The sequence below is a fragment of the Cherax quadricarinatus genome, chromosome 28 (assembly GCF_038502225.1).
Source record: "Cherax quadricarinatus isolate ZL_2023a chromosome 28, ASM3850222v1, whole genome shotgun sequence".
NCBI classification, from domain to species: Eukaryota; Metazoa; Arthropoda; class Malacostraca; order Decapoda; family Parastacidae; genus Cherax; species Cherax quadricarinatus.
The window spans coordinates 40172948-40188305 of NC_091319.1; the positions used below are offsets into that span (position 1 = coordinate 40172948).

At 38.9% G+C, this 15358-nt stretch overlaps 1 long non-coding RNA gene across 1 annotated transcript in view; it reads right to left on the bottom strand.

Annotated features, from left to right (window-relative positions):
• Positions 1–319: 319 nt before the first annotated feature.
• The window catches only part of LOC128693188 (uncharacterized), a 98680-nt gene continuing 83641 nt past the window's right edge, over positions 320–15358 (bottom strand). Inside the window, exon 3 of the long non-coding RNA XR_008407679.2 lies at positions 320–2968. This is a non-coding gene — a long non-coding RNA (uncharacterized lncRNA). The remainder of the gene's footprint in view (positions 2969–15358) is intronic.

Here is a 15358-nt window from a genome sequence, read left to right on the forward strand (position 1 = left end):
CATCTGACAGTGTGCTAGATACAGTAAATGTTGCATTTCTGAGGTCTTGCAACAAACTGCCATAAAACCAGGTATTTTAGGGTTTGAGTTACAATAGATTAGAAGTATAATGTGTCTTCTGGAATGAATAAATATCATAACTCAGGGGACCACTATATTATTAATAGTAAATATACAGCCTGGTGATCAGCGAAGAAAAATAATTTATATTATTTATGCCTCTAAAATATCACACACACTAGGTAGATTTCTGTATAATGAAAAAATATTTACAAAAAAAAAAAAAAAAAGGTAAAGGTATGGTAAATAATAAAAAGTGAAAATTCAAATGTGCAATTATTAGTGTGTAAGCATATAGCACCAAGAACACCTTCCCTCCACATGAGCTACCATCACCACTCTCTCTAATAACATATTTTATAATTTTCTGTAAACTGAGCTGTGAAACAAATATTAACTGGTGGCAATAATCAACAGCTTGATTGATCAGATCAGCCAAGATGTGTGTGTGAGAGAGAGAGAGATTAGGTTACATTAGAGACCAAGCAACTGGGTAGACAAAATAGACACTCAACAGTGATAGGTTTTCTCCACCGTGTGAATCTGCAAGTGTTGTATTAGAGTTAACTTTCGTGAAAAGTATTTTAGACACTTTGAACACTGATATTTCTTTTTTTCTGAATGAGCTTTCAAGTGTTCTGCCAGACGTGTTTTATATATAAATTCCTTCAGACACACAGAACACTGATGTGATTTTTCTTGTGAGTGAGTTTTCTTGTGGTTCATAAGAGTTGCTTTCTGTGAGAACACTTTTAAACACTCTGAACACTGGTATGGTTTCTCTCCTGAGTGAATTCTTGTATGTTGTATTAGTGTGGATTTGTGTGAGAATGATTTTAAACATTCCGAACAACGGTATGGTTTTTCTCCTGAATGAACTCTCATGTGTTGCATTAGAGCTGATTTTTGCGTGAAGTCTTTTAGACATTCTGAACAATTATATGGTTTAACTCCCGAATGAACTCTCATGTGCAACGTCAGAAGGTAGTTTCTCGAGAACTTTTTTGTACAATTTGAACACTTGAAAGGTTTATCCCCTGAATGACCTTTCATGTGTTGTTTCAGACTTCCTTTCTGTGAAAAGTCTTTTGAACACACTGAACAGTGATATGGTTTTTCACCTGTATGAATTCTACTGTGCTGTACTAGTGTAGATCGAAGTTTAAAGTCCCTCAGACACACTGAACACCGATATGGTTTTTCTTGTGAGTGAACTCTAAAATGATTCATTAGAGCAGATTTACTTGAGAATGTTTTTGGACATTCTGAACAGCAATGCAGTTTTTCCTTTTTATGAACTCTCATGTGTTGTAATAAAGTAGAATTATGTTCAAAGTCTTGCAGACACACTGAACACTTACGACTATTTTCACCGGAATCATCACTCATCTTTTACAAAAGACACGATTTTAGAACAAATATTTTTTCTACACTCTGATGAGTGATTACAATATGCCGTCTAAATCAAAATCACCTAACAGGTCTATCAGATACTCAACAGTGATATGGATTTTCACTCGAGTAAGTCCCTCTCCTGCTGTCCATACTTGGAAATTATTACTAAAGATTAGTTTTGAAATGAAATATTTTGACAGACAACAGAAATATTTTCTTTACAACAGGATCAATCAACAATTGTACAACCTTGTCGATTATAATTATTATTCTTATTAAACTTTTGTAGGTTACACAAATTATCTCTTGTGTTACATTACATCAGTTTAGATGAGTTATAACAACACAAGTGAGTTATAACAATACAGAAAATGAATTATAATAACATAGATGAGTTATAACAGTACAGATAAGTCACAACAGCACAGAGTTATGACAGCACAGTTAAGGAGTTATAACAGCACAGATGAGTTATAACAGCATAGATGAGTTATAACAGCACAGATGAGTTATAGCAGCATAGATGAGTTATAACAACATAGATGAGTTACAACAACACAGATGAGTTATAACAGCATAGATGAGTTATAACAACATAGATGAGTTACAACAACACAGATGAGTTATAACAGCATAGATGAGTTATAACAACATAGATGAGTTACAACAACACAGATGAGTTATAACAACATAGATGAGTTATAACAGCACAGATGAGTTATAACAACATAGATGAGTTACAACAACACAGATGAGTTATAACAGCATAGATGAGTTATAACAACATAGATGAGTTACAACAACACAGATGAGTTATAACAGCATAGATGAGTTACAACAACACAGATGAGTTATAACAGCATAGATTAGTTATGACAATATTGATGAGCTATAACAACATAGATGAGTTATAACAACACAGATGAATTATAATAATACAGAAGAGTTATAACAACACAGATGAGTTATAACGGCATAGATTAGTTATGATAACACAGAAGAAGCATTTTAAACTGAGTACTGTACACAGTTTACATGAGTGCAAATTATAATTAAGTCCACCAAGGATACAAGTCTTTAAATTATTCATTACAATAATTGGTTACAAACATTCATTTTCATCAACATTTACATGAATATACTGTTAGTAGTCAAGTCATCAATGTTTTATTTTTTGAATAATATTGGTTCTACTATTATTACATAGGAATGAATGAATACTCTTACATGTAACGGTACATAATTTGTCAAACATGAAGGTGATACTGAAACATATTTAAGTATTACAGATATTGTAATGAGGGAAATTACAGCCAGAGGCAGCTGAAGACTTGGATGTAATAGCTAGAGTATTGAGAACATCTATGACACCATATTGACCTTCACAACACTGACTGCTGACACAACATCTCCAGCATAACTGCAGCTGACACACGGGTTGAAACTTGTAGATGAATGGTAGATGATGAATGGTTGAAACTTGATGTTAAAATTCTTCTGGAGAAAGATTGAACTGGAAAAAAGTAAAATAATATGAGATTAGCAAGACATGAAAATAACAGTAAATATCTTCATTTTATTTTATTTGTGAAGAATGAGAATCAATCAATTATTCAGCACAATAGAATATAAAAAAGTTGAGCATCATCATATAACATGGGTAATGCTCCAGATATAAGAGTTAGACATGATAATATGACAGGATGCACCCATGATAACTCAGGTATGATTATTCCTGACAATATCAGAGACTACATCGTCGCTCTAGAAAGCAAAATCGAAGATATTAAAGCAACACTTGCACGACAAGAATCCAAGATAACCAACCTCGAGAACAAGATCCAAAATCTTGAAGAGAAGATTACATCGGGAAGTGCTGACACAGAAAATACTCTGAAAACAGCTATAGCCAGTCACACTGAGCAAATAACAACCCTAAATATGAAGGATGAAGAAGCAATCAAGGACTGGAATCAGAACATGCAAACTCGACTGAATGAATACCTTGATTTCCAAGACGACAAAACCAAACAAGATAAGTTGTCTGATGCAGTTATAATAAACAGCCCTCACATTCCTAGTGAAATAACTCAAGAACAGTGCAAAGAAACTGCTATCAGGATAATACAGGACCACGTAAAAGTTATCGTGCAAAACAATGAAATCAAAGAAACACGTTTGCTAGGAAAACAAGGTAGTAAACACAGTACAGTATTATGATCAGACTTCATTCATATGATAAAAGAAAGGACTTAATTAAATCAGCAATTACAATGAAAAATGGAGTGTACATCAATGAGTGTCTAACGAGAAAACATAAAAACCTTCTGTTCAGGTTGAGAAAACTTAAACAGGAAAACAAAATATATCAGTGTTTCACTCGAGATGGGAAAATACTAGTTAGGAAAACATCAACAGGACAACAATACACCATCTCAAATGAACATGATTTCTCTACCTTCCTTAGAAAAGCTGACATTTCTGAAACAGATTAGATAAGTGCCCTTAATACATATATACGTGTGGTGCATATAGTGTACGTTACTAATAGTTTTTTTTTATTATCACACTGGCCGATTCCCACCAAGGCAGGGTGGCCCGAAAAAGAAAAACTTTCACCATCATTCACTCCATTACTGTCTTGCCAGAAGGGTGCTTTACACTACAGTTTTTAAACTGCAACATTAAAAACTGTAGTGTAAAGCACCCTTATATTATAATATTATAATATTGTGCATTATTATTTTTTTATTTTATTTTTTTCTTCACTAGCTAATACCAACTACCTCAAATACCTCATACTTCTTTTTAATTGCTATTAATTGCTCATAATTTTGTGTTGCAAGTCAAATCTTACTCCAAATTAATGTTATTCATGGTTCTTACCTGCCCATTTAATTTTGTTTACCACTTCTTGTTTTAGTCTCTTTTACATTGTGTGTGCAATTAGTGTACATTCCAATTACATTATTGTGTGAGTCCCAAAACTATCTTTTGCTAGCTAGTACCAACTACCTCATATTTTTTTACTTTTTATTGTGCAATAAATTGCTCAACTTATTATATATTACAAATCAGATCTTACTTCTAAATCAGAATTATATCATAGTGACTATCTGTCCATTTAACTTTGTTTACCATTACTTAATTAGTCCTTTATATATTTTCTCCTTTATTTTAGCTTTATATAACTACCTTAGTTCATATATTCACAATTGTTAAAATAATAAAGGTGGTATTCTCAGGTGCTAAAGTGTAATAAGTTCACTATTTTGCCATTATATTCCAAAGCTCATTTATTTGATTACCACTTTATTTGTTCACCACAACTTATACAGTGGACCCCCGGTTAACGATATTTTTTCACTCCATAAGTATGTTCAGGTGCCAGTACTGACCGAATTTATTCCCATAAGGAATATTGTGAAGTAGATTAGTCCATTTCAGACCCCCAAACATACACGTACAAACGCACTTACATAAATACACTTACATAATTGGTCGCATTCGGAGGTAATCGTTATGCGGGGGTCCACTGTATTAGTCCCTTTTATATTGTCTCCCTTATTTTAACTTTATAGAACTACCTACTATTATATTCCCAAGCTCCATTATTTGATCATCACTTTATTTGTTCACCATAAATTACTTTAGTCCCTTTTATATTGTCTCCTTTATTTTAGCTTTAAAGAACTATTTTAGCTCATATTTTTTATATTTGTTAAAATAATTCAGGTGCTATTTTTTAGCTTTAGAATATTTACTTTGTCTTATACTTAATTCTTACTATAGATTCACTCTAAATCTTATGATAACAAGCATTGATCCTGATACCAACCTCTTATTGAATGACTTAAATGAATCAAACAGTAACTGTAATTACTACACAGCAGAACAATCAAAGGCACTCCCCAGAGCCAACAACAACATAACTGTCTTTAACTACAATATCAGATCTTTAAGCAAGCATTACGATGACCTCATAGCATTACTAAATTCCCTGCATGCCAGTATGTCCATCATTACTCTCACCGAAACCAGGTTAAAGCCTGATACTACAGATGTATATGCCATTCCTGGTTACACAGCCATACACAACTGTAGGCCAGATCAACAAGGGGGTGGCACACCTATGTACTACTCAGACCAACTAGAATGTATCACTAACACTTGCACAAGGGATGAACATGGGGAATATATAATAGCTAAATCCAAATCCAAATACCTACAAAAACCTCTCACAGTGATAAACATCTACAGAGTACCACAGTCAAACATTAGCCGTTTTAGTGAAAATCTAGGAAGTATGATTACTGACGCACGCATGAATAAAAATCACTTACTACTCTCAGGTGACTTCAGTATAAATCTCCTGCAAGACCAGGACCCACATGTTACTGAATTCACAAACACTATGAGTAACTGCATGTTGCTACCAACAGTAACAAAACCTACAAGAGTTACACAGACTAGTGTTTCCCTATTAGACCACATCTGGACGAACTCCATATCCCCTTTAAAATTAGGCATAATCACAGATAATACCACAGACCACTACCCTACCTTCCTCATAACCAATGTAGGAAAATTACCCCAAGACACTACTAAAGTCACTTTCAGACTTCACAATGAGGCAGCCATTAATAACTTCACAGCAGCAGTGACAAACATTGACTGGCACACTGAGCTAGAAATCTATACAGATACTGATGAATGTTTTAATAATTTTCTAAAAAAGACCCAATACCTCTATAACAAGCACTGCCCTAAAAAAAACTAAACAGATGACAGCTAAGAGACTGAACAGTTCCTGGCTAACACCCAACATCCTCACATAACCAGAGACCAAACAAAACGTTACTCGTCAATCCTAACCAGCCTGATAAGAAGGGCTAAAAAATTGTATTATGAGAACAGATTATCCAACTTAAGAGGTGATATAAAAAAGACCTGGAAAACCCTATCAGAAATTCTAGGAACAAAAAAGATATCACGAAATAGCGAAATTGAATTAACAAAACCAGATGAACCCCAACTCCCACCAACTGAAACAACAAACAAACTCAATGATTTCTTCTCCACTATAGAAAAAAACCTTGCCAATAAAATCCCAAGCTCAGATACCCCACCCAATGACTACCTCGCTGGCAACTACCCGAACACACTGTTCCTAGCTCCGACTAACCCAACTGAAGTCTCCCTTATTATCAACACACTAAAAAACAAGACAGGAGATTTAAATACCTTACCACCCTTCATATACAAAAAAGCGCCACAAGTGCTATCACCAATCATTGCAACACTCTTTAACAAATCCATCGAATCCTCTATCTTCCCTGCAGTTCTCAAAATAGCAAGGGTCACCCAGATCCATAAAGGAGGAGACCAAACAGACTTGAATAACTATATGCCAATATCCAACTTACAACCTCTTTCTACAATCTTCGAAAAATTAATTCATAAGCGAATCTATTCCTACCTCATCTCCCACAACCTACTCAACCCCTGTCAATTTGGGCTCAGGCCTAATAAAAATACTAATGATGCTATTATATACATGCTCGAACATATATACACTGCAATAGAGAAAAAAGAAGTCCCACTGGGGATCTTCATTGACTTACGTAAAGCTTTTGATACAGCTGACCATGACCTGTTCCACATAAAATTGTCGCACTATGGTATAAGAGGGCACTCCCTCAACTACCTAAAGTCATACCTCAGCAACAGAAGCCAATATGTGTACACAAATGGAGCAAACTCTTCTGCACAGCCAATTACAGTTGGTGTCCCACAGGGAAGTGTCCTTGGCCCTCTTCTCTTTCTCATATACATAAATGACCTACCAAATGCATCGCAACTACTCAAACCAACACTATTTGCAGATAACACTACATACATCTTCTCTCACCCGAGCCCAGTCATGCTAGCCAATACTGTGAATACTGAATTACAGAAAATATCTACCTGGATGAGGACTAACAAACTTACGCTAAACATTGACAAAACCTACTTCAGTCAGTTTGGTAACAGAGCTACAGATGTCCCTCTTAACATAATGATAAACGGATCACCTATCACAAAATTCACAGAGGGAAAATTCTTAGGAATCCACCTTGATAATAGACTCAAATTTCAAAGACATATACAACAAATTTCCAAGAAAATTTCCAAGATCGTAGGCATACTATCGAAGATACAGTACAGTGGACCCCCGCATAGCGATATTAATCCATGCAAGAGAGCTCATTGTTATGCAAAATTATCGTTATGCAAATGAATTTTCCCCATAAGAAATAATGGAAATCAAATTAATCCGTGCAAGACACCCCAAAGTATGAAAAAAAAAAATTTTACCACAAGAAATATTAATTTTAATACACACAAACTGAAAAAGGCATGCACAATTACATGACACTTACTTTTATTGAAGATCTGGTGATGATTGATGGGATGGGAGGAGGAGAGAGTCTTAGTGTTTAGAAGGGGAATCCCCTTCCATTAAGACTTGAGGTGTCAAGTCCTTTTCTGGGGTTACTTCCCTTCTTCTTTTAATGCCACTAGGACCAGCTTCAGAGTCACTGGACTTCTGTCGCACAACATATCTGTCCATAGTGGCCTGTACCTCTTGTTCCTTTATGACTTCCCTAAAGTGTTTCACAACATTGTCAGTGTAATAGTCACCAGCACGGCTTGCAATAGCTGTGTGAGGGTGATTTTCATCCATGAAGGTTTGCACTTCAAGCCACTTTGCACAGATTTCCTTAATCTTTGTAGTAGGCAATTTCTTCAATTTCTCTCTCCCCTCCTTCGAACCAATTTCCTCAGGTCTGGCCTCTTGCTGTTGAAGTTGATCTATCAGCTCATCAGTGGTTAGTTCTTCATTGTCCTCCTCCACCAACTCTTCCACATCATCCCCACTAACCTCCAACCCCAAGGACTTTCCCAGTGCCATAATGGATTCCTCAACTGGCATAGGATTCTCAGGGTTAGCCTCAAACCCTTCAAAATCCCTTTGGTCTACACATTCTGGCCACAGTTTCTTCCAAGCAGAGTTCAAGGTCCTCTTAGTCACTCCCTCCCAAGCCTTACCTATAAGGTTTACACAATTGAGGATATTAAAGTGATCTCTCCAAAAGTCTCTTAGAGTCAGTTGAGTTTCTGAGGTCACTACAAAGCACCTTTCAAACAGAGCTTTTGTGTACAGTTTTTTGAAGTTTGCAATAACCTGCTGGTCCATGGGCTGCAGGAGAGGAGTGGTATTAGGAGGCAAAAACTTCACCTTAGTGAATTTCATGTCCCCATAAAGTCGCTCTGCCACGTCTGTAGGATGACCAGGGGCATTGTCTAACACCAGGAGGCACTTAAGTTCTAATTTCTTTTCAGTTAGGTAATCTTTCACATTGGGGGCAAATGCATGGTGTAACCAGTCATAGAAAAAGTCCCTAGTGACCCATGCCTTACTGTTTGCCCTCGACAGCACACACAAATTTTCCTTGAGGGCATTCTTTTGCCTGAACGGTCTGGAAGTTTCAGAGTGATACACTAATAAAGGCTTCACTTTGCAATCACCAGTAACATTGGAACACATCAACAGAGTAAGCCTGTCTTTCATAGGCTTATGTCCTGGGAGTGCCTTTTCCTCCTGAGTAATGTAGGTCCTGCTTGGCATTTTCTTCCAAAACAGGCCTGTTTCATCACAATTAAACACTTGTTCAGGTTTCAGTCCTTCAGTTTCTATGTGCTCCTTGAATTCCTGCACATATTTTTCAGCTGCTTTGTTGTCCGAACTGGCAGCCTCACCATGCCTTATCACACTATGTATGCCACTACGCTTCTTAAATCTCTCAAACCAACCTTTGCTGGCCTTAAATTCACTCACATGATCACTAGTTGCAGGCATTTTTTTAATTAAATCCTCATGCAACTTCCTAGCCTTTTCACTTATGATCACTTGAGAGATGCTATCTCCTGCTATCTGTTTCTCATTTATCCACACCAATAACAGTCTCTCAACATCTTCCATCACTTGCGATCTCTGTTTCGAAAACACAGTTAAACCTTTGGCAAGAACAGCTTCCTTGATTGCCTTTTTGTTGCCCACAATAGTAGCGATGGTTGACTGGGGTTTACTATACAACCTGGCCAGCTCGGAGACACGCACTCCACTTTCATACTTATCAATGATCTCTTTCTTCATCTCTATAGTAATTCTCACCCTTATTGCTGTAGGGTTGGCACTAGAAGCTTTCTTGGGGCCCATGGTCACTTATTTTGCAGATAAAATCACCAAAAACACTGTAATAATACGAAATGTTCCGATTGTATGCTTGGATGTTACCGCGGAGGCTGGCTGGTAAACAATGCCACCGGCGGAACATGTGAGGCTGGCTAAGGGCGCACATTAGACGCGTCTCGGACGAACAGCGTTGAGCGGGTTTTTTAGCGGTATGCGAGGCAAAATCTTAGCGATAAAATGTAGCGGTATGCGGATTTAACGTTATGTGATGCCAACGGTATGCGGGGGTCCACTGTACTATGTTCCACAGTCAGCCCTCCTGGCCCTATATCACTCACTTATTTACCCCTATCTCACCTATGGAATTTGTGCATGGGGCTCAACAACAATAAATCATCTCAGACCACTAATTACCCAACAAAAGGCTGCAGTCAGAATGATAACAAATTCCCACTACAGGCAGCACACTCCACCAATATTCAAAACTCTAAACCTACTCACAATACAAAACATCCATACTTATTACTGCACCTACTACATACATAGAACACTTAACTCGGATATAAACCCTCCCCTCAAACGTCTCCTTACCAACCTCAACAGAACACATGACCATAACACAAGGCACAGATCACTCTTTGATGTTCTTTGTGTCCATCTCACGCTATGCAAAAACTCAATACACCTAAAAGGCCCTAAAATCTGGAATTCATTACCTGTGAATATAAAAGAAACACTGTCTGCATATAAATTCAAGTATCTTCTCAAAAATCACCTACTCGCCCACAACTAAATAAATACTGAATACAATTGTATCTCATAAATTGTATCTCATAAATGTTTCACATAATTGTATCTCATAAATGTTTAACCTGTGACCCAATCAAACTTTGTTATTTTTTTAATTATATTACCTAACAGAATACTCCATTCTACTGAATGCACAGCAACACAATAAATGATCATATGACCTGTCTTTGTAATACTCATTTGTGCTAAATTGTTATCTGTTTACAATAATATTTTACTACTGAATATATCATTGCTTAGTTAATCTTAAGTTAATTTTAAGCCTGCCCATAATGCTCTGCATACAAGGGGCTTTGGCATGTTGCACTTTAACTAATGTATTCCTTTGCACTTCTCTGTATCATGTTCAAATTAATAAATGAATAAATAAATAAATAAATAAAAAGAATATATGGGAAAACTTGGGTTACATTCTTTATACCTCCAAAAAAAAAAAAAATCCTCATTCAAAAAAGTAATTAATTATACAATAGTCATGAAGGCAAGAATGTACACTTGTGCACACACATACACACATGCACACACATGCACAAGCACACACACACACACACACACACACGACATGATGGAAGGAATAGACTCCGAAGTGTCCCTGTTTGCGGATGTGAAATTGATGAAAATTCAATCGGACAAGGACCGGGCAGAACTACAGGGAGATCTAGACAGGCTGCAGGCCTGGTCCAGCAAATGGCTCCTGGAGTTCAATCTCAACAAGTGCAAAGTCATGAAAATTGGAGAAGGGCAAAGTGTAGACAGCCTGTACTGTCTGCATAGACAGCCTAATTATTTATTTATTTACATATTTTATGTCTTTGCAAACAGTACATTGAGTGAGCCTATGCTGTCTGCCAGCTGAGTTCATATTTCATACCATGCTCGTGCTGCCACCTATAGGCCTATGGCACTTCAGTATGCCCAGACCTGCCTCTCTCTCACTCTGGCAGCTTACTTCACTCAGTCAACAAGGCCTACTCCTCTCTCCCTTGCAGGCATGGCCCTCCCAGGCCATGGGCACTTAACACACTGCCTGTGTACCCAGATACCGCAAATAATGTAAGAAGCCTTCCGAAGCCTTATCATTGCTCCCCGCTTTCCAATAACGTTATACAACCAACACATTTTACAAGAAGCATCCGTCTCTCAATAAGTTATCCTAATAATGTGTCTGCATGTTTCAGCATCCAGACACAGGTACATGCAGAATCTAGCTGTAATTTGTCAAATTTCTTCACATGACTTGAGAAACAGCATGGGGCCACAGAGCTCCATGCTGTTTCTCAAGTCATGTGTTCAGCGTCACTTGTATGTTGCAGCTCTTGTTTTTCAGCTCAGTCCAGCTATTTCAGCAAGTCGGAGGTGAGTTTGTCGTGATTTCTGCATCCAGTGTGAGTGTTTCTCCCCAAGTTTGTGGGTGGGAGAGGAGGAAGTGGCCATTCCTCGCTTCACTCACACCTCGCCCTACTGTATACCACCACACTCCACCACTATGTACTCACTCTCTATGCTGTGTTTCTGGGAATTCTCTGTGAATTCATTGCCAGAGCTGTGTATCCGAGTGCCTGAGGCCACTCGAAGCCACGTGGATCACCAAGCCACATGGATCACGAAGCCACATGGGGTGTGGACAATGTCATATGGATCAACAAGCCATGTGGGCTACCTAGCCAGACGTCCCAAGCCACATGCTGCGGTCTGCTGCATCACTCCACTGACGTCACCTCATGACGTTATCCACAATGCTGCCCGACTTCACGATGTCTGCCTCGCAATGTCACCCCATGACATCCCTCATAACGTCACTCCAGGAAGTCACCTCGAGACATCTGTTAATGTAACCTCGCGATGTCTGCTGACATAACCTTGCGATGTCACCCCATGACATCACTTCACGACGTCATGTTGTGTTGTCGAGAAGATTGAGAGAAGATATATGTCCATATGTTAATTAATTCCTCTCAGTCAGTGTTCTCACATGTTCGTGTATAGCTTAGTGTTGATTTTTGCACAGAAAAGCGTCATTTGCTAGTAAGTCATGTAGTACCAGATGGGCAGTGTGGGTGTGTGCAGGTGTCTGTGTGTCCTGTGTGGTCTTGAGCACAGCTGTATGTGGACCACAGGTCTGTGCCCAGATCACTGTGTAGCACCTCGTGTTACTTGTCACCCAGTGTGACCTACACATTTGACAGCTGATATTAGTCAGCCCCGAGCCTCTTGTACAGAAAGCTTTTTATATTCGCCGCTCGTGATGCCCTGCAGAATTGTACCCGCTACGATTCCCATTGAGATTTGTTTCACTTCACCTCCTGACCTTCAGTGCAGTTATATGTAGACAAGTCTGGGGATGCTTAGACTAACCTCTGCTGTAACTCCAACTGTTGAGAGAATGACACTAGTCAAGCCGCAGTTAGCCCTGTCGGCAGGTGATTGTTAGCCTCGTGTCACAAGCTTCAGTGAGCAGCCTGCACAGAGATGATGTCACTTTGACTGCTAGCTCACTCACTCCATTATGGTGTATGCTGTTATGACTCCCAGATGTTTCGCCAAGTTGTCTCTGCCACAACTCACTCCACATTCACCGGCAGTGACAGCCCCAGCGACAGTACCAGTCGAGAAATGTCCAACCGAGTCGCTTGCCAGAAGTCCTGCCCAGTTGCCGAGTACTGATGATGCCTCACTCGAGGGCACCAGCAGGTTGTGCCCCAGGTTGAGTGAACCCTGCAGTGACTCCTACGATGACTGCTTCACCGCTCAAGAGAAGACCGCACCCTGTTACATCACAGCTCAGCTGCAGAGATGTCTCCTGTGTTGCAGTATCTGTCCAGATGCAGGAAGGCGTGCAGAGATGCCCATCAACGCTCACTGCCTATGACCACGATGTTTAGCACACCCCAACTGTTTTTTTCTTCCCACCCTGCAGGAAGTTTTTTTTTTTCATGTTCATGCATGTATATATATATATGTTTTTATTTTGTGTTCTGTGCCCTGATCTGGCAAGAGAGAGACCAATTTTTTTTTTTTTTTTTTTTTTACAGCCAGTCATGGTTATGGTAAGTAAGTAAGTAAGTAAGTTTATTCAGGTATACACAAATACAGTTACATAGATTATCATACACAGCAGCATATGTGTAGAGAACCTAGGATAACCCAAAAAAGTCAGACAGAGTGACTTATTTCCATTGGGGTCCTTTTACCTTATTATTATTATAATATAAAGGTTATAATATTTTCTTATTATTCTAAAATGAAGATAACATCTTATTATTATACTAAAAAAACTACTACACGAGGGTCATTAAGACTATCTACAATATGAGGGTCAAAGGGACGACCATGGTGGTGCGTGGCCAAGTGAATGTAGACAGCCTGTACTCTCTGCATAGACAGCTTATGCTGTCTGCCAGCTGAGTTCATATTTCGCACCATGCTCGTGCGTCCACCTATAGGCCTATGCCACTTCAGTATGCCCAGACCTGCCTCTCTCTCACTCTGGCAGCTCACTTTACTCAGTCAACAAGGCCTACTCCTCTCTCCCTTGCAAAAGAAAGCCACAGACGGAGTACAATCTAGGGGACGAAAGCCTACAAACCTCACTCAAGGAAAAGGATCTTGGGGTGAGGATAACACCAGGCACATCTCCTGAGATGCAGATCAACCAAATAACTGCTGCAGCATATGGGCGCCTAACAAACCTAAGAACTGCATTCCGACATCTAAACAAGGAGTCATACAGGACCCTGTACACTGTGTACGTTAGGCCAATATTGGAGTATGCAGCGCCAGTTTGGAACCCTCACCTACCCAAGCATGTGAGGAAACTATAGTAAGTGAACAAGACTAGTCCCGGAGCTAAAGGGTATGTCCTATGAGGAGAGGCTAAGGGAAATCAATTTGACAATGCTGGAAGGCAGGAGAGATAGAGGGGATATGATAACAACATATAAAATACTGAGAGGAATCTACAAGGTGGACAGAGACAGGATGTTCCAGAGATGGGACACAGCAACAAGGGGTCACAGTTGGAAGTTGAAGACTCAGATGAATCACAGGGACATTAGGAAGCATTTCTTCAGTCACAGAGTTGTCAGGAAGTGGTGATGTGGCGCAGAGGCGTCGTAAGGGGGGGGCGGCGCCGCCCCGGGTGACACCATAGAGCCTCTAAAGAAGATGACACTAATGCACAAAACAGTGCTGCGCCAATATAAGAGAAGAATCCTTCGTTTCTATATAGCCTATTATATATTAACAAAGTACAAATAAGCCTATATAGGAAAAATCATTGATTTTGATAATGTAAGATCAGATTCACTGAGATGTTAACTGTACTCAAGGTCAAATCAGAACTAGTGTTTCTCTGATATTGCAATGTTTCTCTTTATTTTTCAAGTTTTTTTTTTTTCATTGTTGACAATGAATAAATGTAGGATCTGTTGGCTGTACTCAAAGTGGTATTTGAGTTTATGTTTCCTCAATATTACTACGATTATTTTATCATTAATAAAATTGAGAAATATTCTCCTGTTCGGTTTATGGCCCTTAAACATTCTCATTGTTAAACATTAGTCACTGGTCATGCAGTAGTAACGTAAGTGGAGTTTACTCCCCTATCCCCCAGCCCTTGAATTTCATGGGGGTGACACCAAAGATGCTGCCCCGGGTGACACCAGAGATTCCGCCCCGGGTGACACCAATTCTAGCGACGCCTCTGATGTGGTGGAGGCAGGATCCATAAATAACTTTAAGAAGAGGTATGATACAGTGCATAGAGCAGAAAGAGTGACCCAGTAACGACCAGTGAAGAGGCGAGGCTAGGAGCTATGACTCGACCCTTGCAACCACAACTAGGTGAGTACATAC